This window comes from Camellia sinensis, chromosome 1 (assembly GCF_055761805.1).
Source record: "Camellia sinensis isolate YWXY chromosome 1, ASM5576180v1, whole genome shotgun sequence".
NCBI classification, from domain to species: Eukaryota; Viridiplantae; Streptophyta; class Magnoliopsida; order Ericales; family Theaceae; genus Camellia; species Camellia sinensis.
Window position 1 is genome coordinate 90,672,770 of NC_138961.1, and position 14,795 is coordinate 90,687,564.

The following is a 14,795-nucleotide window of genomic DNA, read 5'->3' on the forward strand; positions in this document are numbered from 1 at the left end:
AACCTTGTTCTTGATTACCAATTCTCTTTGGATTCATATAATTACAAACTCAAACTCATGAATTAAGGGTTAGTCACTAACCTAGAAGTTCCAATCCTTCCAAAATTAGCTAATTTTTTTTAGCCTAGTTTTCAAATTCCTAAGCTTGGAGCCCAAATCCACAATTTTATGCCCTCTCTCTCTACAACCGGATGATTCTCTCTCTAGAGTGGCTCTTCCAGATTTTTGAGCTCCAAGGAATAAGTGTAAGTGTAATTGGGCCCTTATATATGCTTGCATTATTCAAATTTGATTAAGGGTAAGTAATTGTGTTTAATTAATCAGTTCGATCTGATTATTTTGATCCAAATCATTTTCTAATTAAATTTCCTCATAGGCTCTAAAAATCATGCTTATTACAATGGTGTAGACAATTCAGTTTCTGTAACCTGTACAGTCTTCAATTTCAAATTATAGCAGTAAGTCAAACAGATTTTCCTACGGTGAACAGATAAGAATTCAAAAACACGTATAATCATATAAATGGCACACAAAATCATATCAAGCACATAATCTCGATCATAATCAAGATTGGTTAACACAACACAGAACAAGGTTCTCACAACCATCTTTCTTGTTACCCGGTTAAAACCCTCACTCTCTATGCATGAAATACAGAAAGATACGTTGGTTGGTTACACCACTTTTGGTTCACCCCGACTACAGCCTTTCCTCTCTTCATATGAAATACAATGAGATATGCCTGTTGGTTGCACTGTCTCTTTTTACGTTCGCGTGAAACGTGTTAGGATTTTGTTCACCTGGTTACAACCTTCCCTCTCTCCATATTTCATGTGGAGAGATACACCTATTGGTTGCACCGTTTTTTCTTCTTTCATGTGAAACGTGTTTGGAATTGTTATTTTATTATTCCTTTTCTTGTGAGGCATGGTTAGGTTTATTTTGATTTAACCTTGAGTCTTTTCATTCGTATGCTATCATCTTGATTATCGCTCGTTGCATTGTCTTGCATGATCATGCATTTTCAAAAATAACCGGCTTTGCAAAGTGTGTAAGTCCAACTTTCAATTGTATTCTTTGTGCATATCAGTTGCATCTTGCCCTTGAACTACATTGGTTTGATTTCTTTCAAAGAGATGCGTAGGCAACTTTCGAGTTGAAGCAATTTCATCTACATTTTGATTGCTTGCCCAAGTCTTATGGTCTTGTCAAAATGGGTCGTCTTTGGACTTTGACATTCCCTCACGTCATTTCATGACTTCGAGCTCTGTCAAAGAGGGGCAACTGTAGACACCCCATGTTTGACCGCCTTTAAGACTTGGGCACCTCAGGTTGAACACTCGATGATAAAATACTATGATGTACAAACGTTTGTTTCTTCAGCAAGAAGCCTCGGTTTTGAGTTTCAGAGCCTAAATCCTTGCACTCGCTTTGGACCAAAACCTATTTTTTTCTAGTCTGACCATTCAGAGGCCTACTAGCCAACAGGTGGTCGGTAGGCCAATTTTATTGGTCGGTCGTCCTCTTTCTTGGCCGGTTCACCATGTTTCTGGGCAGACAAATATTTGCTGCCAACTGTCCCCCCCTATGTGCATGCACTACACCAGCTAGCTCAATACAAATATTTCCGATAGAGAAATCTATTTTTCTATAAATACTGGAACATCCCTCATGGTTTTAGGTTAGAAAAATTCTCTAAGTGCCCAAACCTTGCTAAACACTCTCACTCTCTATCTTGGACTATACATACACTTCCTAAACCAATATTTTAAGGTTCCTTGCTGAGACTATTGAGCTAAAATTTCAACCTTTGACAGTGAGCACCTTGTGGTTTGTGAACAAAAGAGTGTCTTATCTTCAAAGGTATAACTCTCGCATTCTTTTACCTATTCTTCACTCCTCTTTTTCTTGGTATTTATACTATGTTTTGGACTATTTTTGTGTGCTGAATCTTGTGATTTAAAAGCTACTAAAGATGGAGAGGTTAACCACCCTTTCTTGAACCTCATTACATAGCTTTTATCCTTGTGTTTCCCACTTGTATGTAAACTCTTAGCTACTGATTTTTAGAGTTTTCAGAGGGTAAAACATGTGGTTTTAAGGTCAAAAAAGTTGAGGGGTTAGCCACCCCTCTTTGGGCGTGCTTACTAGTTTTTGTTCTATTTCATTTTGCTTACATTTCTTAGTTTTTTCAAAGTAATTTTAGCACTGTTTTTGCTATATTGGGGGCTGTTTTAATTGTTTTCTTAGTTTATATTTTGAATATCATGCTTGTATTGTTGTAAGTGCTCATAGATTTGGGGTTTAGGCCTTAGACACCAATCTATTTGGGTTGACAGCTTTTTTTTGTTCCATAGTTTTCATACATATACTCACACTTAGAATAATCATCTCTGCAACCTCCCTCCTTTCTTGGTTTTCTTTGTTTAAGAGTTGTTTCAAGCCATGGATCTTTGTTTCAGGCATGAGAAAGAGTCCTTCCATGCGTAATGGTTTAATCTCTTCAAAGGTTTATTACTAGGGCATTACATCTCTTTCATGCTAAGGATAACTTCTTGTTTGACACTCTCTTTATTAGTGGATGTAACTGTCACTTTCGGAGAAAAATGAATAAAGAATGGAAAGGTAATGAAAAGGGCTAATAAAATGGAAGTAAAAGTGGTGAAAGATATAATAAAATCGAATCGGGTTCAATCGGATGTTATATTGAACGTATTGTGTCTTGACTCATTACGTACTCTTTAGTGACATTCAATGTTTTAAGAAGCAATGTCCACCCATTTCCTTGTGATAAATCCATAATAGGAAGAGGTGTTGCTGGCCTTTTACTTCATTTCATTAATCTTTTTGTCCCATTGGTTCATAGATCATCATGCAACAACTTTACGACAATTGATTATTGGTGGACCGATTCTACTTCTCGCTTGATCAGTTTCATAATAGGGAAAGGAAGAAAGTATAAACAACTCTTGGAAATAGTCTGGTTTTGCTCTATTTTGAATTTGTGGTAGCAAGGCATCCCTTAAAAATTGTGGCCGGCCGGCCAAAACTCTGTAGAACCGACCACTTCTCAAGGCCGGCTGGCCATCTTTTTGTACAAACAATGTCATTTTCATGACAAAACAGAGTAGAAACTGAGGCAAAAATAGAATTATTTTTTTACTGCAAACAGAATAGAATCTGACAACAAAACAAAGGAGTTTTCGAGATAATGTTCTTGGTTGTATGTGTGGTTCTTCCACTCCCGTTCGAATTCATTAACTTGTAGCTCTTAGATTAATTAGTGTATTGTAAATAGTTAATTAAATTCATGTGAATTTGAATGATTAGTTAAGTTTAGCTTATTCCTTGATTTGGTGTTTGTAATATTTAGCTAATTAGGACATTTATTCGAACCCTCTTGCATGAGGGCAAAATTGTAATGTTCTGTATGTCTTCCAACCTCCATTTCTTTCTCCCTTTTATTTATTCGCTTATGAGGCTTGCATGTGGTATCATATTTTGGTCTCATATCATACCCATGTGTAGATATCCATTTTTGCGTGCATTGGGTTCAGTTCTTCAGTCTAACCATATTGTCTTTTCTTACTTACTTGAATACGTGCGTTGTCGCATGCTTTGAGTTGAGCAATATGTCATGTTAATAGGCCGAAGCTCATAGTTGCATTTTGTATGTGTTACATTAGTCACTTGCATATTAGGGAATGCATTTTCTAACGGTTTCATTTCTTTTGGCTTGCCTCAGTTGAGTACTAGGTGAGCATTTCTTGCTTTAGCATATTGCATGTGTGTTGGTGTTTCCATATCAGGCATGTTTACCATGAGGCTAAGTGCTTAGTTGATATACCTCTTGAATGCTGGTGGATGAAGGGTTTTTTGCTTAAGTTTGGATGATTTGATTAATGTACATGTGAGCTTACTTTTTCAAGTAGCACATATTCACAACTCTTTTCAAAATAAACATGAAATCAAAACATTCCAAAGTGGGTGACTTAGTCTATATTTGTGTGCTTCACATAGTAAGGATGACATAATAATCGGATCAAGAGAATATATTGTTCATAAAAATCACATGATAATTAGTAGCGGCCGATCTTTGATCGGGTTAGTGGGGTGCTCAATTCATGACCATCCCCTCTCGTACCTAAGTTCCCGAGCCGAGGCACTTTGGTTATGACGGACAAGTGGCCTTTGGCATGAGTCACGGGCTTCCTAAATTTCTCAAAAATATTTAGGTGGCAACTCTATAATCTGGCAATGTAGTCAATTTTTGGTATCTCTGGAGATAAATGGATTTCCTTATATTTGATGGATTTGGACTCTCATTTGTGTTTTTCTATTTCACATTGCACTTGTGAAACCAGATTCAGAACAACGGGAGTTCGAACTATAGGGCTATCGTATTTGAGGAGACTAAAACCCTCCAAGGAGAATGAAAAGCGAGCTACAGTTTCTACAGAGGTAGATTCTTACCAATCCGACACTATGTGATAGGTGTACGTGTTGCTCTTGAAGCTACACATCCATGGCTACCTCGCAAATGAACCGATCAAATGTTAACATACTCCCACTGATGAGTCAATAAGTATGTGGATGGTATGTAGATGGGTCAAATGGCCTCTCACATAAAGTTGGCAGCTCAGGCTCTAACTCTAGAGGGATAATGTCTCCTACTGCTAGGTCCAGATCATCAACCTGACCACCCATGTCAACAGTAAGCTCAGGAACCTTGGGGACTGGAGAGGGAACATCACCCATGATAATGATCGGAGCATCATCCTCTCAAGAAATATTGTCGGTCATGCAAGATTGTGGATGTGGGCAGTGAAGAACAAGGAAGAAGTAGAGAAAAATATGAAAACCTAAACCTAGGTCACTTGAAAAGCCAAAAAACCAAGACGGAAGTGAGGAACCAAGGGGAAAAGGGGGAATCGGGCCTAAAATGTGGGAACCAACCAAAAGAAGGGAGAAAGCCCAAGGCTCAACCAAATCAAAAACCAATCGGACCAAAATGTAGAGGGAGATGAGGGTTTCAACGGAAAATGGGCGCGGTTAGTTTAAAATCAAAGGGGATGAGGAAATGTAGAAAAAGAGAGTTCAAATAGAGAGGGGAGTATTTGCAGAGGAAGGTGTGTTGAATGAATGAGTGTTAGGGTGTTTTATAATGTTTGGGAGGTGAAAAGTCAAAGCTATCCCCGATAGTGCCCAATAGGGCCTGCCAGACAAGATTTCTTCCTTTGGACATGTTAATGTCCATCAAAGAGATAAAGTGATCGGCAAGATGATATTATACAGGCAAACTCCTATTTTTCCCCAAATGGTCTCCATTTCCACCTAAAGTAAGGAGAGTATGGAGTTGATCAAGTTCATTTCAATTTTAGAGGAACAATGTTCAAAACAATTCATTTCAGTGTTAGAGGAACAATTTTCAAAACCAAGAACCATGGATTGTGTATAAGAGTCATGGTATATAAACAAGAGAGCTATTACAAAAAGCGTTTACAATGAAGGACACAGCCAGTTACTGTGATCTACATTTTACATCATGTATTACATTATACAAAAGGGCTTCTTTCTGCAATGCCTTGAACGAAGTAAGAGCTATACAAAGTTCATCCCCCCATTCTCAATGCAAAAGGAGGACAGAAGTGCCAAAAGTGGTCGTGACCTTCAGACTGTGAATGACTAAGCTACAGGACCAGTATGGCAGTACTTGAGGAGGCACTTGCACCCTCTTGGTATGTCTTCGTCTCCAGTATTTCCACTCCAACTATCCAGTCTGTCCCTGGAGTTAGAGGACACAATAGTACCCTCATCGTCACTGCCAACGATAGCCATGTCATGACTGAGAGGCCAAAATAGCTCCACATCATCTTGCAACAAAGGAATCATTAGCCAAAAAAACAAGAGATATAATTTGTTTAGGAGTTGAGTTAGCTCAAGGATCAGAGTTGTATCCTCATAAAAAAGGTCTGAAGAAGGGGAGGGCAAAGAACTAGGAGGCAAGGGTCCATATCCCTGACCTCTACTTTGCTCATTATTGCCTCCCTGAGCACTGTTCTTACCTGAACTCTAGCCCGGTTCATACCAGCGGCCACACACACGTGCATAACCCATGTCTCTTCCATAACCTAGACCACAACTCCTATTGCAACCTCTAATATGAGCAATGGCATTGGTTAGCTGAGCATTCATCTCTCGAATGGAAATAAGAGAGAATTACTTCCCTTCTAGTAGTAGAAGAAGAAGCACCTTCATTAGGTGTGTGAAACACTATTTACCTAACTTGGGGATTGGGGATATGAGAGGAAGGAGCATTATTAGCCTTGAGGTGTGCTCAAGAGTAGTGTGATGAATGTCAATGAGATTTTCTGTTGAAATATGTTGATCTCGAATATTTTCGAGCCTTTTTGCAACTGTCAAATGGTAAAGATTCATTATTGCCCCGGCATTGCTCGACTTGTTCAGCCAGATAATTCCTTATCCAGCCGGTTAATGATTGGTCTAGCCAAATCAAGGCCACCAACTACTTGCCTGGTGTTTTAGAAGCCTTGGATTTTTATTTTCAGCTACATTCTTCCAAAATTAAGAATTGTTGAAGTAGCAATAAACTCAAAGTTCATTCATTATCATTCATCCATTAATTTGCAGATGATATACATAAATAGGGGATTGTTCATTTCATTCATTCAAAAGAAGGTTACAATTTGGTTTACATATCCGAAAGTCGTTCACAAAATTCAAAGTGGCTAAAGTCTATAAGGAACAACATTGCACAAAGCAAAAAAGGAAAAAGGATAATAAAAGTGGGATCAATCTAGAGAATCAACTAAGCACTGGCTGTGGCCATCGTATGGAACAAAGTATAGCCGTCCTCGCTAAGCTCATCATCATCACTGGGATCGATACTTCTGCATCCACAAAGATTGTTGGAGTAGCCATCAAACTCATCACTTTCATCGTCATTATCATCACTGCTGATGACAATCACCTTCGGAGGTGGAGCAACCTTGTCATGCTAGAAGGAAAAAAAAATGTTAGCCATTAATGGAAGACCAAGGATGAAAGCAATCAAAAAAGGATTAGTTTCGGGTGTTCAAGAAATGAACCTCATTCAGTAAATTAGGGAAATGTAGATGAAGGGGACCTTGCCCATAACCTTAACCCTGGTCCTAGCCCTGACCCTGACCCCAACCCTCGCCAAGACCTTGGCGAAGACCATAGTATCGTCCACGGGCATGAGCAAGGCCTGATGCTCGACCCTAAGATATCCCATGGCTCTGAGCTCCTCTATAGCGTCGGTCGTGACCTCTAGCATGCAATGTGGCATATGTTAGCTCTAAATCCATATTCTGAGTGATGGCAATGATGAATGTTTCAATGTTGCTATCTTCGGAGGAGCTACTTAGTTTATTATTCCTTTTAGTATTTTTGAATTAGTAGTGACTTGTAATTTTCATACTTGGTTTAGGGCACTAGTTGGACTTTCATACTCTATTCGAGGATTATATTATTCCGTTTTCAGGTGAGTAGTTGCATGCTATGTATTTTTATAAATGTTCACTTTCCCTAAAACTATTTGAAAATTAAATTGTTGTTTCGTGACCAAACAACCTTGGTTAATTTATTATTGTATTATTGGAATTGAGCTATTTCCAAAACATGTATAAACTTGGCATACTGCAAACTATTTGTTATGTTCTCATGTTTATAATGATGAATTACGATGTTTTGGAAAACTGATTTCTATTGATTATTGAGACCATCTATATATAACAGCCAAGGGAATTTATTTCGCGGTGTATGGTGACTCTGGCAACTAGAGAACAGTTTCGGGTTGGGCTGTGATGACTCTAGTGCTCAACGATTCTAAGAAAAAGATCTGGGCTAGGCTAGGTGACCTTCAATCAGATCGTCTTGGAGAAAAGGCTCGGGTTGCCACCTTGAGGATGACCCTTGGTTCAATATTGAATCTCATGGCCTTATTGCCTTGAGAATTTCGTGGCATGTTACTTGTTATTCTTGGTAAGCAGGTAATTATTGATGATCATGTAGTAATCCGTTTCAAATGGAGAATGTCATTTGTTATGTTCTTGAGAGACATGAGTATTTTTAACTATTGAATTGTGGAACCTCCATTTTGAAACAGATTGTCTTTATCAGAATTGTATGCCAATCTAATTTTTGTGATATGTATCTTATTTTGGAATTGAACTATGTTTTCAAAACTATATTACTATATATGCGTCTACTCACTGAGCTATCAGCTGATATAGTTGTTTTATCATTTCTAGGTGATATAAAGCCTTAGAGTGGACTCATGGCATAGCGAGGACTCAATTGCATGGACCTCTAGGACGTTAATTTTTTTTAAGGTTTATTTTTCATATTGTTATGTCAATTTTGTGCATACTTTTTGATTGAGATTCATTTAGGATTATTTTGTTATGTGGGTTGTTTATGTCTCATTAGTTTGGATGGTATTGATTAGGGTTGGTTTTACTGTTCATCCTTGTGACATGTCACTGGATTGAGTTTTGATTTATTTATTTCTAGAAAATTGTTATATTTATTCTATGTGATTACAGATTTGTGTTGAGGCTTACATGTGCCTTGGGCTAAGGCCCTGAGGGCCACGGTTGATCATGCCAAATTTGGAGTTTCACAGTTACCTTCGCGAATCAAATCCATTAACACGAATCACACAAAATCACACTCCTATAGTTTTTATAAAATAAATAAATTGTTAAATAAATAAATAAATAAGAATGAGTGACCTGCTCTGATGCCAATTGAAAAATCTACGTGATTCATGATTCAAAATAGATTGAATTGCAACAATTCCCAAACAATCAAAACTAACAATCTAAATCATTGAGCATGTACAAAAGTGATTTTGATTGCTGTTTCACAATTAATAAATCGACACAAACGATTTTTACATGAAAAAAATCACAATTTCAGCACCTTCAACTGTGATAAAAAAAACCACGAGCGAAACGCCACTAATCAATCAACTGTGAAGAATGAAAATATAAAAGATTGTGTAGACGTCCCCGAACGTCCCGGGAGGGAAATCCCATTTTGTTCATTTGGGCTCACTACAGTTCGGACTCAAATGTCACGGTTCTTAATCTGATCTCACAATGTGCGATGTGAGATTGATAAATCACAAAAGAGTCCAAATCCGGAAAATCGTTTTGAAAAACAGATTTTTAGAAAGAAGTGCCAAACATGGACTGCTTTGCCAGATACAGAGTCGCCCCATAAATGTTTTATTTTTGGGAAATTTTGGAAACCCTGACGCGTTGCCTAAGGCCACATGTCCGTTATCACCAAAGTTGCCTCTGCTCGGGAACTTGAGTACCATTGGGAAGGTCAGCTACGTGCACCCCCGCTCGCCCGATCAAAGATCGGCCACTACCAAACATGATATCTCGTTTTTGAAAACACATGCGTTTTTATTCCGATTAATTAGCTAGAATGACTATGTGATGCGCGCAGCAAAATAAGTATAGACTGGATCGCCTAATTTGGAACAAAGCATCGGATATCCGTTTATTTGGAAAATGATTTGAAGTTTGCTACTCGTAAGTAGGCTAAAACACGGATTTCAATGAATTATCCCAATTCAAGCAATCCAACCTTCACCCACAGGCATTCGGGCAATTATATCACATAAACACATAGCCTCATGGTAAGCATGCTATCATGGCAGTCACTCACACACATGCAAGAATGCTAAAGCATAAAAGCTTACCAAGTACTCCAAGCCAAAATAGAAGCTAATTAGAAATCATGCATGAATCCTAACTATGTTGAGATGCCTAATGCAACACAACCAAAAATGCAACTTAAGATAGGCTCAGCTACTCTAAGATGGCATATGAGATGCAACAGATAACATGTATTCAATTTGGAATTGAAATACAATGCAGTTAGCATAATGCGCCGAGCCCGGCGCACGCAAGACAGATGAATGAATGCAAACATGCGAGCATAAGTATGCTAATTGAAACATGTCCTAAACTAACCATCATAAGCTAGTAAATAAAAGGGAGAAAGAAGTGCGGGTTAGAAGACATGCATCACACACACGCACGCTTATTACACAATTTGCCCTCTCTCGGAGGGACTGAATGAATAATACAAATTAATCAACTAAAAAGCTAATTAATTGATTACAAAACCACCTAACTAAGCTAATAAAGCGGTAAAACAGCCTTGGGAAGAGAGTCCAATGCATGCGTGCTCGGCTTCGCTCGGAAATCCACCACCATGCACAAGCTGCCTCTGTTTACCTTGCTCTGCTCCTCTGAAAATTGTGCAAGTCTTAATGACGCCCCAGAATCACTTCCTGATCACTGTGGAAGGTCACCGACCAAGAGGAAATACCACCGGCCAGGGGAAACTGGTCATCGACCATTGGTATGGCTCTCGGCCAAATATGTTTAGTCGGCCGGCACTCAATATGGTCAGTCGACCATATCTTCCTGCAGAATCCTATTTTGACAGCAGCAGAGGGCAAACTAGGCATGCCAACCTCCCCATCATGCTGTGAACTCATGGGAGTGTGGCCCTCGACCCTCGGACCACCAATCGTGCATTTCCATGCATGATGGTCCGAGGTGTCAAGTTGTGCATTTTGATGTCAAATGAAATGCACACAAACACCTAAGGGGACCAACCTCTATCATGGTGATTCAAGAGGCAAGGCATGCATGCCAAATATAACCTACGTAGGCAAGCTAAGCATGCAATATGAACATGAGGGAAAACATGCACACATGCAAGCATGTAACAACATATCAATGGCAAAACATACAACAACATGTTAGGCAACTAAAAGAGAGAATGCATGCCAAATGCATTACAACCTAAGCATGCAACAACATGCCATATAGCTGAAGCAATGCAACAAAATGCAATATAGCTAAGCATGTATCAATAATGCAACCAATGAGCATGCAAAACACTATGCAACCAAAACATGCAAGCATGAAGCAATGTAACAACATTTGAACAACATGCAAACGGTGGACTTAAACTAATATGGACAAGCCTCAGCCATGTCTAAATGAGTAGCCAAAATGCTATGGAAATGAAGGCAAATTTACATACAAACATGCATGCGAACATGGTCCAACACTTAAGCACAAAGAGGGGACTTTTAAGCACACTTAAAAGGAGATGATAATGGACCAATGACAAACATGGAAAACTTTGAAAATCATGTTAAGGATGGTGCCAAACTAACTAAACAAAGCAATCAAAGCATGCAACCAAGGTGCAAAGCTCAAAGCTATCAAAGGGGGGAGGGGTTAACCCATGGCCATGCCAACCAAGCCTCAAAGGGCTAAAGGGACTCAAAACAACCCGTAGGCAGACCAAAACAAGGTTAAGGACACACCTAGATGGCATCTAAATGGCCTAAGTCTAGAGGCATGCATAAAGGTCCAAACATGGAGCATAAAGCATAAACCCTTTGAAGCATCAAAGGAGCCATAAATGCAAGTATACAAGCATGCTATATGGACTGAAATGACATGATAAGTGGTTCTAAACCACTGAAATAGTGCAAGTAAAGCATGCTAGAGGATCCAATACTCAAAGCCTACAAGCTAGGTTCATGGTAGCTATACAGAGCAAGTCATCGACGACCCAAATAACCAAAATCAGACCTCAAGCACATCAAAACATGCATAAAATCATCACAAAGCTAAGCCAAAATCATGCTATAAACAAAGCTCAAAGCACAATGCATGTTAAGGCAATTTCATGGCATTACATGACAAGTATGGAAAGCATGCGTGGTGTGTCTAAACCAACTTGAAACAGTGCTATATTATGACAAAATAAGCACAAATACCAACTAAGACATGGCCAACATGAACTTAAGAAAGGTGCTCACACATGAGGCTAAAATGACAAGTTTTGAAGACAACAAGGAGACGGGATGGCCCTCTCCTTCTTAGGACCTCAAAACACCATCCTCACCATTGAAATCACTCTGGATTTCAGTGGTGAGGAGGCCAATACAAGGTGGTCCGGAGCTCACCAAAAAATAGCACAAAAAGGAGGCCAAACAAGGCCTAAGGGGGCGTAAACAACCCCAAACACCAAAGCAACCTCAAACAACTATTTTAAACAAGTAAAATCAGAACTTTTATTTTTTATAGACTAAGCTCAAAACTAGATGCAAGATAGGCAAAAGGCTTATGCAAAAATGGGAAATAAAGAGCAAGAATCTCACCCTCGTAGACCACCTTCAAGAACAAGGCTCCAGCAGCCTTTCCAAGCTTAAATCCACTCAAAAACTTCAAGAATGACCCTTTCGCACCTCAGCAACCAAGGTAAGGTGTGATACTAGGTGTCCTAGTGCAAAACTAAGAACAAATACACCTTATACACACACAAGAGTGAAATAGAGGGAGATATAGAGATAGAGACACACAAATCCTAAACCCTAATCTCAGACCCTCTCTAGAACTTTTTTGGAACCCTTGAGAAGGGAGGAGAAGCCCTCCCTCTATAGAGATTCACTCTTGCAAAGCTTACAAAACAAGCTAAGCAGGAGGGAAATCCCTCTATACACGAATTGTGGGTGCCAGCTATCACAACTGGCACAAAATATCTGCCAAAAGCAGATGAACAGTGGTCGGCCAGCCAAAAATGACAAATTGACCAAAACACTGGTCGATCGACCAGACAGAGTGCCGACCGACCATAGCCAATGGCCGGTAGCAACAAAATAGGGCCGGTGGCCTCGGGCCATGGCCGGTGAGGTATAGGGATGGCCAACAAGCCATTCCCTGCCCTCAGAAGCAAAACAACAAGTGTTTGGTGCAAAACCAAACACAAAACAGGCAAGTTGAGAGGTCTTGAGGCAAGGCCCGTGGCCGAGACCTCCGAGAACTCAGGACGAACACAAACATAGATAATCATCGAGTGTTCAAACGATGGCGTCCAAGTCTTGAGGACGGTCAAAAATGGGGTGTCTACAGATTGCCAAACAATTTACCCAACGCATTGTAAAATTGTCTTCCACCACTTGTGCCTATTTCACCAATGCATTCGTCTCAAAATTTATTAGCCTGATGTTGAATCTACAACACCCACGTTGAATCCATGACAACAAGCCTCTTCGAACTTTTTCAAGGCCTTCACGCTCGAATCTTCAGAATCCACCAAACAAACTCACTTTGAATAGAAAAGATCAAACAACCCCTTTGATGTAATCAATTTAACTCAGGAGATAAACTCACAAAGACATTAAGGGAAACAAGTAAAAAGCTCCAGAAGCAATAACAAACTCTCAGCATGTAGATCTGGACGTCATAACCCTAAAATTTGACTTTTGTGCAGTTTTATAATGAACAGGGTCACAGAGACTGCTCGAGCCATGAAATGGTTGTTCGAGCGGTGTGCCTTATGTGCATGGAAACAAAACTGCCATCGTTCGAGCCACCACAAGGTTCATTCGAGCGAACATTAACCTCTCCCAATCTATTTGCAAATATGTTGAACTTCTTGGAGTAGGGATTCCTTGCTTAAGCAACCAATCCATCGCTCGAGTGGTCCACAAAGAAATAGCTGCTGAAATTACAATTGAAAAAGTGTTTGCTAGCAGAATTGATAACACCAGGGTCCTAACACAAACAACCACATTCCCATTTCATTCATAAAGGAGTTAAACTCATGGTTTTTGTACAAACACCAAACCGGTTATTCCAAACCCTCGACATTTCCAAACCATAACTAAACCTCTTTTTGTTTAACAAAATTTCCATTTTAGTATACACAAGTACTAATCAACTTAACACAACTTTAATCAAAACAATCACAAGAACCAAATAGATCCCATTTTTTTAATAACTAAGCCACTAATTCAACTCCTTAACACATAACTTGGTTCTTACATAAGTTACTCCCTTTGGATTATTTAAGCCGATAATAATAAATTAGGGTTTTTCTCCATTCTCATGATAAACATGCTTAGCTACCTCCCAATTAACCAATACACCTACAAATTAACCAATTCCATCTCCCAAAACTGAAACCCTAAAACCCCTTTCATGCCTTTGGAAAATCCCTCAACAAACATATTTTTAAATGCAATAAAAAATTCCTCATGTCTATCTATAAAGGGGTTTTGAAAATGACAAAAGAATCCCTACCTCTTGAAGCAAAGGGAGACAACCCAAAAATCACTTGCAATGAAATGACGATCCACTCAGATTAAATGGAAGCCCTCGCTGAGCTCTATTTTTTGGTATATGGAACTAGGGATCAAAGATATTTAGAAATAGATGAAATCATGGTTAAAGAGCTTGAAAACTCAAAAATGGAAAAAAAAAAAGAGAGAAGAGAGAGTGAAAAGTGAAGAGATTTGACCCAAAAAGTGACTTTCAAAGATCTGGTTTTGGACAGATCCCTTGAGTGGTCAAAAGTGCGCTCAAGTGATGAATTAAGGCTTACAGTATCTCAGATAATTCTGAAAAATAGAACTGGAAGTGTCTATGGACAACTTGAGCGGTGAAACTTGAGCTCGAGCGAACTATGCACTCAACTCAGATTCGCAAACTTCAAACAGGCATAACTCTCTCGTCCAAACTCCATTTAGGGTCATTCTTATGTCCAAATGGAAGCTCTAGTAGTAAGCTTCCTAATGGTTTTAGCCTTACATCAAGATTCAAAAATGTGGAGGGAGAAAATGATAAAAGAATGAAGACTACTCAATAACAACTATTCAAATTTGGAGTTTTTAATCAAATCTCGCCCAACCACCATGGTAA